Raw genomic sequence first — 14,041 nt, 5'->3', positions numbered from 1 at the left:
AATTTCGCTTTGTCACTACCTCCCCTTCTAATATTCTACCTGCATTCCCCTGCTATCTCTCTCTCTCTCTCTCTCTCTCTCTCTCTCTCTCTCTCCCTCTCTCCCTCTTGTCATGTCTGTATCTACGTATGTACTTATCTATCTGCCTATCTATCTATTATATCAATTTATTTCTTTAACTTGGTACCAGTTGAATGGATAAGTTACGCCTACGCAAAATAAATCGAAAAAGAACTCATATAAAAACTTCCATTATTAAGAATTATAAAACATCCGAAAGGTTCGGTCTATATCTTTCGTTATCCTTACAATTCATCGTTTATATTCGTCTTTCCTATTGGTGGTCTGTTGCTCCGTTTATTTTACGCCGCTAACCGCTTTTATAAAAAGCTTGACCCTTTAGCTTAGCCTATTTCTTTTTGGATCCAATTCTTTTGTATGTACATACACGAATGACCCTATAACTTAAGAATGACTATGGCGCTCCGAATTTACGTCATTTTACGAGGTCTCTTTATATATTTTTTTTCTATGAATAGAAAAGAAAATTTCATTTTCAGTCGACATCGAAGAAGACAGTACACATCCCACACAGCCTTGCGCGAATATTGACATATTTAATCTCGAACTTTTCTTAGCTTCTTTATATTCTATTATGCGTTATTCATCCATAGTAATTATAATAGATTTTCAAGAGCACAGTTTCCCCCGGTTTGACAATAAATCTCTCTATTCTAACTTCAAATACATCGGCTCTAATGATATTGTCTATATCATATTGGTAATTATAAGGATTAGTGAAATAGGGATTTTGCACAAACAAAAAAAAAAATGCATTATCTAGATATACATTATCTTATGATATGAAGAAAGAGATTTTGTCATAAATGGGTTGTTAAATAGAGATTCAATGATTGATCAAGCGCTTGTACGTTAGAAATTTACTTTATCGACCATATTACCGAGAGTACATTGTAGTACATATTAGCACATTTATTTGATGGTAAAATTTATCTCCCTAAATACTATAAACTATAAATAGATACTAATAAAACGATTAATGCTTAATAATTTTTCTAACATCTCTCTGTTATCTTGCTGTGAATAACACTCAAAGAATAATTTACAAAACCCCCATGGATCATTAAGTTCTGAACATATTCGCAAAGCATTACTTATAGTCTGTATAGAAGATATAATATTGTCCAATATCGAAACCAAAATGAATTTATCTTATGAATTCTCATTGAGAAGAAATGGAAATCATCTCACGTAACTATAATAATATTTGTGCATATTGAAAACCCGAAGGTGCTACAAAATTAGAACCCCATTAAAAATGAGAAAAATCATTAATCGATCAACGCGATGTTTAAGACCCTTGGATATGCTTAACGGTAAGGTAGTTGCCTACCGAAACTTGAGAGATCGATTGAACTTATCTTGCATTGGTTCTTTTGCAAATTAATCCGTTCAAGAATTAGAAAAAAAAACAAAAACAAAAACAAAAACAAAAACAAAAACAAAATAGAAATATTCCAAGTGGTAAACGACATAAATATCATCGATTTTATAATAACTTCTTGAAAGTCCTCATCTTTAATCGAAGGAGATTTAGTTTTAAAAGAATTTTCAATCAATCATCGAACAAAATTTATAGTAGATTTACACGCAGCTGCACATAATGAAATTAGAGCTAATAAATAGTTATGGTGCATGCAAATCAGCAGTTAAGCGTCGTTTCTCGAAAATTCGAAAACTTTTTGCACGGCAAAGCATAGCACGGAGTTTCTTGTCTTGGAAGCGAGGTAGATGAAGAGTCTCGAGTAGGCGCACAGCTGGATCGCATTCTATTTTATTTAAAAGAGTAACGCGCTGATTCCGCTCATCACAAAGTGGCCGCATCCCTCTTATTCTCTCCTTCTTTCCGCCCTCCCTTCTTTAATCTTCGTTGAGGCGCATCCATAAGGCGATCGGTCATAATTTTCGCCATGCGCGCGCGAAATAATAAAATGCAAATGGGCAAGTGCGCGCTGGCGTAACGACGCGTGATGAAGAGTAAAAGCTGTGGCTCACTCTCTCTTTTTCCCTCGTGGTGTTTTTCCGGACATAAGTGCGAGGAGCAACAGCCTCTTGTTCGTCCTCGGTATCTAACTTTCGAGACAGAGAGAGAGAGAGAGAGACGAAGACGAGAGAGACGAGAGAGACGAGAGAGACGAGAGAGACGAGTCTTTCCATTCCACAGCCTCCTTGCGGCTACGTCTCGTGGGGATCGAGCCTCGATGTACGTATTATGTAAATAGCGTAACAATTCTTCTCCCGACCCTTCTTATCCCCGATATTTTTTCTTCCTCGCGATTAGAGCGGCTGTTTTTGCATTTTATAAATTTTTCAATTCGCTGGCTCGATGATGAACTCGATTTTTTCGAATGGATAACCGTAAATTAGTGATTCGGTAATTACCGACTAATTTATCGATTGAGTTGCCGATTTGGCAGGTACCTGCCATTAGGGTAAAGACGCCTCTTACTGAATGATTACCTTTAGCGTTTAATAAGGCAAGATCGAAACTATGAAAGATTATCGAGCAATGGAATCAAATGTACTGGAGGGAAAATAACAAGGAAAGGAGGAAAAATCTATCTAAATAATTAGATGACTAAGCGGGCTCGGCTCGGGCTCGAATTCCGGCAATAAGCTTCGAATGTCTTCTTCTTCGCGCCGAGACCTTTGAAGTCTGGGGAAAGTGAAAAATATACAGTCCGGATGTCGCGGAGCGGAAGTGGGCCGTTAAACTCGCGACACAAGAAACGGCGTGCGCTCTCCTAAGGCTAAGACAATAAAAGAAAAAGGTACAGAAGGAAGTAAGGACAGCGGTTCTGACTCTCAGTGCTCCGTCTTAGCTGGCTTTCGCGCGCTCTCTCGCTCTCCATCTCTCGAAACGTAAACTCGAAAGACGAACTAGAATCTCGAGAGACTCATCAATCGAGTATGAACCACACGAGTGTCTATTGCATAGTCTTACTTATACAGGGGTGGTCATGGTGATTTCGTGTTTACCCTCTATCTCTGTCTTTCTCTCTCTCTCTCTCTCTCTCTCTCTCTCTCTCTAGTCTCTCTAGTCTCTCTAGTCTCTCTAGTCTCTCTAGTCTCTTTCTTTCTTTGAGCAAACTTTACTTGTACTTTTATATCCTCCACAATGACAGCGGTTTCCTTTTCGACTTTACTTTTGGCTTGGGTGCGCAGGGATCGATTGCGTGCTCGATTCGGGGTCAGAATACAAAAGTTTTCCAGTGTCTCAGCAATTAAGAATTAGAGGGCAATGTACTTTTTCATGAAATTTAATTAATTCATTTGCTTGATATTTACGGGGGGGGGGAACACAATTTGAATACTTTTATTGTATATTTGATTGGGATTCTTTGATAAGTAATCGATAATCAGTAATAAATATTAATTTTTTTTTTTTTTTTTTTCATTTAAAAAGGCTGATTTTCTGCGGAAAATATTAATTCGTCTAAAGCACGCAATTCATTCGTTCTCAATGAAATATTGAAACGAAACGCGTCGGTTGCTTTGAACATGACACGTTCCACCAGACAATCATCAAAGGCTTACAAATGAAAAAAAATTTTACTTGATTTTTATGCCTGGTAATTCTTTTTACAAAATTTTAGCAACTGAAATCATTTAAAGAGTTCACATCACTCTGAAAGATGCTTACATAACATTCAAAATATGAATTAAAAAGAAAAAAAACATCATTTCGTACAGATTCAAAGAGATAGTTAATTAAATGTTATAGAGCGTTATTAACAATTTTCTAATAACGATATAAAATAATTGTATGATTTTTCATTTTTCAATTTATTACGTCATAGTTGAACATTCAATTCCATTCCAGCAACTAAATAGTTTATATTTTTCTTTAATAATCATTGTATAGGATTCGTACTTATTTACAAAATTTATCGCGAGTGTTTGGCAATAATATTTCATCGTTGTAGGATCAATTGCAATTTTCTGTGAAATTCAATGTGACCCCTTTTAATCTTTTATTATGAAATATTATGAAACTATTGAAACGCCAAGAAAGACATTTCTTTGTGTTTCTAATATTTTAATTACAATATGAAATGAATGAGGGTATATTGTTTCAAGGTCATTGGAGTAAGTTTTACAATTTTTATCAAACTTCAATGTCATTTGTCACTTATAGCATGAGAAATGAAAACAATTATTTAACAAAAGTATAATTATTATATATTGAATATATGTCGCTCGTATACGAAACCAAATAAACATTACAATTGTATTTCGTGAATGTCAATCACTTGTTTTCTTTCATTATTTGTTTGTTTTTTGGAACGTTAAAATCTGATAATTTAAATAACAATGGCGACTTGTGATCAATAGTTATTTTATTCTCAAACTATCTATGATAATAGAATTCATTAGACTTAAAATATATTGTAAACCCCCTCCTCGCTGACACACATGGCGCAGTACAAATATTTTGTTATGTCATCAGCATCTATAATACTATATTTTTATATGTGAATTTCAAAATTTTGCATAATAATAATTATTTAATGTTAAAAATATACGAATACAATAGAAAAAAAAATATATATATATATATATATATATATATATGATTGATTATGCATTTTATCGAAACTAGCACTTTGTAAAAGCAAATGAATCAATCTTCTCTTAATATTGTTATTATGCTGACATTTTTTCATATCTCAAATATTATTTCAAGTCTCGCAATTCTCTACGGATTAACATAATCTTTCTATGAAAAAGAATTTTAATAAATTGAACGACCGATTACTTTAACGTTATACTATTTTCTATTTTTTAAAAAAAAAATTTAAATGTTCATTCGTTCAAAGTGAACATCAAGAGCGATGTTCTAAATATAATATATCTCTTTCGTGTTATATCATTGTATAAGGGGAGTCTAAGTGTGTAGAAGTGCATTCACGAAAGCGCCACTGCTCCCTTGGATTACATTTAGCAATAATTTTTCTGGCGAACGTGCCTTCTTTAAAGCGTATAGCGCTGCCAAATCTTTAATATACTTATAAAGATTTGTATCCAGTTTGTGGAAGAATGGCAATAATTCGCAAGCAATCACGACTGTAATTTTATTTTTGTTCTTGCTGTTAATTTCAAAAGATGAAAAGGCGGCAATGGGCTTCCAAAAACCGGTTTTTCATCACGACATTAAACGGATTCTTTATCGCCGGCGCGAATCTTAAATTCGGACTTTCCTAACGGCAGTTGAAAATTTTACCAATGTCAATGTAGTTTTAAAGAGACGATGTTGAAGCTTTGACCGTTGACATTCGTACAAAATTGGCTCCAAAATATCATAACGATAAATTTTCAGCTCATATTTTCGCAACATTCCTGCGACTACAATCAAACAAAATTATTAAGCGTTTTAAGACTTTGAAGAATTTTTAATTTAATATTTAAACGAATAATATATTAATTTTATTATATATGTTAATGTCGATCTTATAACATTATACTTTTCCTATTGATATTCAAGCCTTAGAGTACATTCTAATGATTACTATATTGAAATACAAAAATAACTTTCGAAAATAAAATAATGACAGAAGTAACACTTGTTAAAAATAGATAAAATGTAACAAAATTATATTGAATAAAATGTCTACATGCTTTTCTGGATGAAATTTTGATTTTTATTTCTCATGAATTTTTATTACAGAATTTATTCAATATTTTTTTTTTTTTTTTTTTTTTTCCAAATTCACGAAAAGTTTTCGATCATATGGTAATGTTATTTAAATAGCTAACTTTGTTCTCTAATTTTTTATGAATTTTTAACAATAAGTCGAATAAAAATTCTGATATATCAATACTTATACATTCATATCATATTATTAAAAAATCCATAATCGATTATTGAAAATTTTTCGATCAATGTCCGATTATAATTATTGAATGTCATGTACGTAGAAAGCTGCATAGTGATACAAAAATGATCAATTTTTTTAAATTCATATTAAATGGTCAGTGATGTTTATGCCATATTGGCGAAATGAGTATTAGATTCTTTAATATTTTCATGTATATCTACATACCTTTTATCGAAACTATAAAAGTAATCGTAATAAGATAATCAAATGATAAATAAAGCCAAAGCATATATTTCTCTATACGATTTCGTGTTAAATATTACATATTGCAATATTTAATATATAATTTTTTTGGTATTTTCGATCCAATTAGACAAAAAATCTAGCTAAATGTAATAATTTATTTATCTAATAACATACATAGATAATTATACACATTTATTAGCAACTTATTTCTACGGAGTTATGAAGAAGTTAGAAATACATTCTTAAATCTGCCTGTCATACGCTTATAAATCATACTGATGTATAATTATTAATAATATAGATGAACTAATATTAATGAATAATATAATTGGAAGGAGGAGAGAAAGTAGGAAATACTTTTTATTTGGCCGTGTGAAACGTATATGGATAAATCGGAAATATTTTATTACTCTTTCGTAACGCGTTTCAAGAATTTTCAAGAATAGTTAAAAACTTTTGACATATCGACACTTTGAAGCGTCACGAATTTAGAACTACACTCATTTTATAAAATCATAATGTCAATTGAGCTTACTAAATTATCAAATTAAAAGTTCAAATGTTTGTTTTCATTGGAAATCTTCAAGATTTTTGAAAAATCTTCATTCAATTGAAAGGAGACGAGAAAATTTATGTGCGGCCATTTTCATTGTTCAATCAAATATCCATAGACCAACTTCCAATGTTCATGTAAATGGAACTATACAACTATTTCCAAGTACGCAAAATAAATAATTTACTTGTTTTATCATTCATTAGTTAGAAATAACTGTAACAATTCTCTATGTTTGTTGTTTTAGTAAATTTCTTTATTGTCGGCTACAAGATAATATAGACCAATAACTTGCAAATATATCATGAATAATTCATTAACCTTGCTGTAACAGAAGCTTAATAATAGATATTGAATATCGTCTATACTTTATCCCAATCTGCTGTGGCGTTCCGTCGAACAATAAGTGCAGTTACGTAAATAGTGCTTAAATAGTTGGATTAACTGTGCCGAATTCCGAGAAATCGTATGTTCGTATCCCACAAAACTATCGGCTCTCTTCTCGATTGTCTGACAATTGCTTTAAACGTTGTTATACTTACTCGAATTATCGATCGAATTATACATTACGATGTAATGTTTATAGTGATATGAAAAGTGCGGGCGTCCGTCCTTTTCCAACTAATGCGCTTTAACGTGGATCCTGCTGGAGGCGCTCTTTTCAAAGTAAGAAAGCAATTTATAAAGCTGATAGGCTTACGAACGAAGAGCTACAAGCATTCAAAATTGTACCTTAGGCTTTTATTTTCCCAGAAAATGTCTGCTAGCTTTTTCTTTCGGATGCTAATTCAATTTTCGGCTAATATTAAACACCGGTCGTTAAATATTTCAGTAGCGTAATATGAAATTTTCAACATCGATCTATTACTTACAATGCTTATTTTAAATTTAAAACATACGTATCTTGTATTGAATATCACGTTAATCATAATAGTTAATTTCTCTTACGAGCAGCAACTTCTTTCGAGCGATATTCCCGAATATTCGCCTTATGCGCAATATTATGCCTAACAGTGCGGAGATATATGCGCTAATTTTAGTGTTTAGTTTAGATGGCCAAACCCACATCGGCGTATAAAAATGTACAATAAAACATTGGTATTGTTCCGAAAACCCATGCTATTAGTCCCAAAAGATCGAAGTACTCGGCGGCTCTTCACAATATCCGGGAAGAAGGTGGCCACGAACCACACAGAGAGAGAGAGAGAGAGAGAGAGAGAGAGAGAGAGAGAGATGCGCATGTGTACAATTACGAGAACCGAGAAGTTTGGCTAAATGACAAGATCCTTGCTACAAGCGGAAGCCACTAAGCAACACAGTGCACGTATTTGTAATATAGCGTTAAAAGAAATTTCGATTATTAAATTTGCCAAATAATTGTATTTGCTTATCTTCGAGAAAGCATCCGCCTTCCTCTTTTCATCCTTCTTCGTGACTCTTCGCGAAGCTCTCTGCTTTTTGTCCAATCTCGCGTACGTGGCAGAGCCATAGTTAAGTAGAAGAGTCTTAGAGGAAAGTTGCTGGCTTTGGTCGTTGCAACAAACTGAAACTTCACTGCAATAAACTTGTTGTTTCGGGGGAACTGTGACTTGGCAGCCAATCCTATTGGCCATATTGATAACGATCACCGTTAATGCATTAGACACGCATTTATGGAATAAATTGTTTGAATTTTGGACCCTTTTATGACTACAATTTTTCCATCATATACCATTTTATAATTCATTTTATAATTTATAATTATAAATTTTATGCTGTAAAGGCCTTCATTTCGTTGATATTACCAACGGAGTCGAGAACTTATAAAAACTCGTTATTTGATATAGAACGCAGGTTGAATGCCATAAATAGGCTATTCATCATTGCACGTCCTTTGATAAATCGTCGTATAGATCATGATTTATATAAAAACAGAAGCTATAAGTCTGTTTCACATAATATTTTGAATGACGGTCCAGCAAAAAATCAAAAGCGACAAGGTACAGACATCCGGTTCGCTTCCGGCGGGACAAAAAAGGCATCGAGCGCCTCATAATCGTCTAATGAAAAAGACGAGGAGAAACACAGAGAAAGAGAGAAAGAGTTTAGCACAAGCAATGAAAATATACGGAACATTTTTAATATTACGTGAAATGTTAATAAAGGTTTGTGCATGGGAAAATTAAAGACTGATTGAAATAATCTTAAATATAAACATTATAAACCATAGATACTAAATAATTTTTTACGCTCTTTAATAATTTATATGTTATAAGTAATAAGTCTATTACATATTTATAAACTAGGAATAGTCAATTCAAGTTTTAGGTTAATTTTGTATAAATTTGCAGATACATAATATTGAATTGTATAAGCATTGATGTAAGTTTTATATTTAAATTAACGGAGTACTTTATTCTATTATTATTATTATTATTATTATTATTATTATTATTATCATTATTTTTTCATCAGATACGAGATGACAATATATCATAAATAATTAAGCGTTAAATTTATTGCTGAGTCGTAAATTTCGAATTCAAAGGCTAATGTTTAAATTCAGACGCATCGTAATTTCAAAATCTTAGTCTTCTTTTTATGAAATATTTTATTTTTTGAAAATTTGTAATTCCAACGTTTTTATCTTGGATTTAATTCTGTGGGGTTTAAATATTCTCGGGCAATTAGAATTTTCTTTATTTATCTACGCATATTTATTTATTCCATATAAATCTAATCATAATGGAGATGTTATATATTTAAAAATATCATAAGTACGAGTGAAATCTAAAGAAAATTATAATTGAAATTTGTTTAACATAACAACTAGCAAAATAGTCTGGTGTTTATTTCACTCGACAGCTACATTATGAATACGATGTATTGTAAAAATAAAATTTATAACATTTTCGTATTTGATCAGCTTATAATAAAGAAAATTTTTTTTATTTTTTTTTTGTTTTTTTTATTTTTTTTTTTTACAAAAATACTATTACACAGCATTGTAGAATAACGTAAAACATATTGTCACGTGCAATATTATGTCAAAGCTTCAAATAATTTTAAGTTAAACTGACCGCTGAAAATATATTTAATACAACAGCCTTATAATAAAAATGATTTTTTTTTTTAATAACTTCAATTACGTGGATAGGCAGGCATATATATTCATTCAATAAGATATTAATGTAATTTTTTTTTGTAAATGAATTATATTTTCGTACGACTGGAATTCCGTAAATAAATATTTACATAAATCATTATAAATTAAGATATCGAAGATATTATTAAGATATAAAGTAATCTCATATTTCATTGTTAATATTGAAATGATATTCAGACGTAAGAAAAAATAAAAGATCGATATTCATCTTAATTGGATGAAAATAATCACTACGTACCTTAATGTAACATACAATTTTTTTTTATTAAATTTTCATATATTTATCACATTTAAATCTCAATACTGCAATCTATATAAATATAAATTAAGTTTAAGTAATGTTTATTCTTATTTTTCTCCTCCCCCCTCCTCCCACACACACACGCACGCACGCACACACACACACACACACACATACACACACACATTGACGCACGCACACACACACACACACATACACACACACACACACACATTGTATTTACACAATAGTCTTATTATTCTCGTTGTATTATTCTAATGTATATTACACAATAATAAAATTCCAAATATAATTAATTATTCAATCGAATAAATTGGAAGTAATAATATAATTAATCATAAAATAGAATCATTATTATATTATATAAATTAACATAAATAATTTAGTGGCTGTTTTACGATCAATATTGAAATGCTATTTTTATAATCTAAACGAAGATGTTTACGTCTACTCGTAGAACCTAACATTTCAATTAAGATAAAATTAAGATAAAGAAGTTAGTCGTCAAATCAACTGCATTAATTTTATAAGCCAAAAGCTTGTTTTAGACAATATTACAGAGAATTTTAATTTATTGAATATGATTAGCTAATTCAATATTAAAATTTTAATAAAGTATTTAAATATAAATTTGTATGTGAAAAATTAAGTAATAATAATCTTCATGGTAAGTTTTTTATTTTTTTTTTTTTTATCACTTTCTATCCTATTAAGATAACTGATATCTGGCAAATATTGAATAAGATAGATAAACTTTACTAAACCTGAAATGTTACATTTCTCAGTATGTTTACACGCTTTTTATGAAAAATGAAAGTGATATTATTCTGCTTCCATTATGATGTTTTTAATAAAGCTATTTTTAAAAGTTTCATTCAAGATTAATGTATAGACTGAAATAACTATATTTAACATACATTGTATTATGACTAGATTACATGTATGTATTATGTAATTTATGGCCTACATTTGCGAACATTTTGAAAAATTTCAATTACATTTACCTTACTAATAAACAAAATTATTTTGTATCTCCGGTTTTTTTAACACTGTCAATTGTACATTTCGAAGAAGTTAATTTTAAGTAATTACTGACGGCTGAGTTGCTAATAGGTTAGAGGAATTTTATTAAATTAATGAATTAATTGCACTCACAACATTATGCAAGAAAGAGTCGTTAACAGCTGGCGAGAGTGTGACGAAATACGCGACAATTACGATCGGAGCCATTAATAATAATAATAATAATAATAATAATAATAATAATAATAATAATAATAATAATAATAATAAGCAGTGCGTTGCGTATGCCGATTACCATTTCATTATCGATCCCAAATAAATTGTGATCCCCAGGAATGTGAGTATCGAGCTTATCGTGTACTACTCGGCTTAATCCAAGAAAGGAGTTAGGCACGAACAATAACTAATTGCGCCTTCATTTGGCATTATCGGGCGGAGCATCGAGGGGGTAACGTTGCACCAGAGAGGGAAGGGACATCGAATCTGGACGACGGGGACGCGATCGCATCTCGTCCATCGCCATTTGCGGCATCTATCTATGCTTGGCGAAAAGCCTCACGGTCTCTCACGAGGCCAGACATCGGCGACGCGCGAACCGGAAATTCAACTTCCACGTATCGTGGGGCAAAAAGCCGCCCGATAAAGTCCCAGGGAAGATAAGCCGTGGCGTCGTCCGTGTAAACAGGGGATCCCCGATGATGAGGGACACGCCATCCCTTTTACAGCTCTCTCACTAATTTCTTCGCCGAATTCCGCTCGCCCCTCCACGACCGCCTTTCCTTTATCTTCGTTTTCTTCACGTCTTTTTACGTCTTCCATTTTTGTGAACTCGCCGTCTCCTCTTCAATTGTTGTATACTTTGGATGTATACGTTCAGGTGGGTTTTTTTTTCATCTTCTTTTTTCTTTCTCCGTTTAACGTTGAGCGCGGACATTTTGTCGGCCCTTCTTAAGCAATATCAAAGAAAACTGTAATCGCGCAACGTTTTTGTGCCCCTATAAAGCAATGGCATATTTGGGAGATGTGACGCATGAATCATAACGATTTAAATGCTCATAACTAATGATTACTATAAAGCGTTGAAGAGGTGACTTTTTATTTTATTCAGAACATTCATGGTATTCATAATTCAGCGTTGCAGACACTCGTGCATTAGAATTTATAAAATGCTTATAGAGTAGAGTAAACACCGAAGAAATAGAATAAATGTTTGAATAAGTGATTATTTTAAAAAGCATATCTTCCATAATAGGAGTATAAGTCCTGTAGACTCGATTCCATTTTGTGCCTCAGAGAGAAAGAGAGAGAGAGAGAGAGAGAGAGAGAGAGAAAGATGATAAAAACGTTCCTTTTCTCCCAGCTCCAGTGTCGACAATTTATCTTTCTGGTATTTTTTGTCCTCTTCATCTTGCTGTCCGATTTAATTATCCATTATTTTCTCCGTTTTTCATCTTATTATCGTTGTTAATTTTCAAAAAATGAATCGACTCACAAGACCAGCCCAATGACTTTTGCTTCAGCCTCTCTGTTACTCTCTCTCTCCCTCTTTCTCTCCTTCTCACCGATCGCTCTTAGCTAAGCAATTGGTAGCGTGCGCAGCGATATTTGCCTTGAGCGTCAGTTTCCATAAAAAAAAAAAAAAAAAAAAAAAAAAAAAAAAAAAACAGTCATATTTAGAAATAAAGAGAGGCATGGTCGAAGCGCCAAAAGGTGATGTGAGGTCACGGCACGAGAAGCAGTCATCAAATCAACATGATGCACGAGCTCGTTCCATCATCGAAGCGCAATAAATAGCCGCGTATCTTGGGAAATTTCTATTTTTACATTAATGTTGGGCGTTCGATGATGCGAGAAGCCACGGACGCGGCGAGCGATTTTAACGTTTTAAAAGCCATGAGTGACAATCGAAAGGGCGACTTCACTCAGGGTAAACACTGTGCCGAGTGCACTACCCAGAGGCCCGTAATCGACGACGACGAGCAAGTCGATGATCATCGGGGCCACGAAGCCTATGAAGAAGAAGAAGAAGAAGAAGAAGACGGCTTAGTCCCAGACGTGACGAGAACTCGCGCTTGTTATTCACGGTAAAAGCCCGCTGAGGCCGTCGTTCCTCAAGGTCTCGCCGTGGTTGGCAGCCTGGTTGGATAACCGGTCGGTCGTCCGCCGGCCGGCAATTTAGTCATCGCGCCTCGATATTTCGGAAAGAGAAGTAACAGGGGCACTCCTCGGCTATCCGATTGACGCGAGCATTTGGAGGCGGACGGGACGGGCGGGAGCCCCGAACAAGACGACAGCTGATAGTTCGGGTACCGGCTCAGCCGTCCCTCCTCCTTCACTATTCTTCCATCCGACTCCGACGAGCTGTCGGGGAGCCGCTCGCGACATGTGTTCTCGGCTTCGTTCCTCGGAGCCTCTTGAGCGGCTCGACTCCGTCGCGGATCAGTAGCCTTTCGAACTCACGCGGCGCGACTGCTCTTTAATACGCTCTCCGCCCGTATTCTCCCTCCAGCGATCTCGAACTTTTCTCCCGGTGCTCCTCGCCCTGGCCTTGGGCAGCCTCGTCTCTGTCGCTGCTTTGATTATTTAAATAATCCTCGGGCTCTTCGCTTTTTTCGCGGAATGCCCCATTGTCGTAATTGCGGCCTTACATTCGAAGAATTAAGTGGCCAGGCGTTTATGTGATTCGCTGGAATCGGTCGATGCTTATTCTCGGCTGTGTGAGACGGCAGATACGCCGCCACGACGAATAAGCACCACTGGCTGGCCGTATTTATGGGATCGGACGATGAGGGGTCGATGGGGATGGAGAGAGTGAGTGAACGAGCGAGCGAGCGAGCGAGATTGTGGCGGTGGTGGTGGTTGTTTCGACAATAATCGAGGTGAATCAAATGCGCTGAATTAAAAAGGTGCTG

The sequence above is a fragment of the Ceratosolen solmsi genome, unplaced genomic scaffold (assembly GCF_000503995.2).
Source record: "Ceratosolen solmsi marchali unplaced genomic scaffold, CerSol_1.0 scaffold28, whole genome shotgun sequence".
In the NCBI taxonomy this organism is placed as follows: Eukaryota; Metazoa; Arthropoda; class Insecta; order Hymenoptera; family Agaonidae; genus Ceratosolen; species Ceratosolen solmsi.
The sequence above is the reverse complement of the archived record's forward strand: the minus strand, read 5'-3'. Positions refer to the sequence as shown.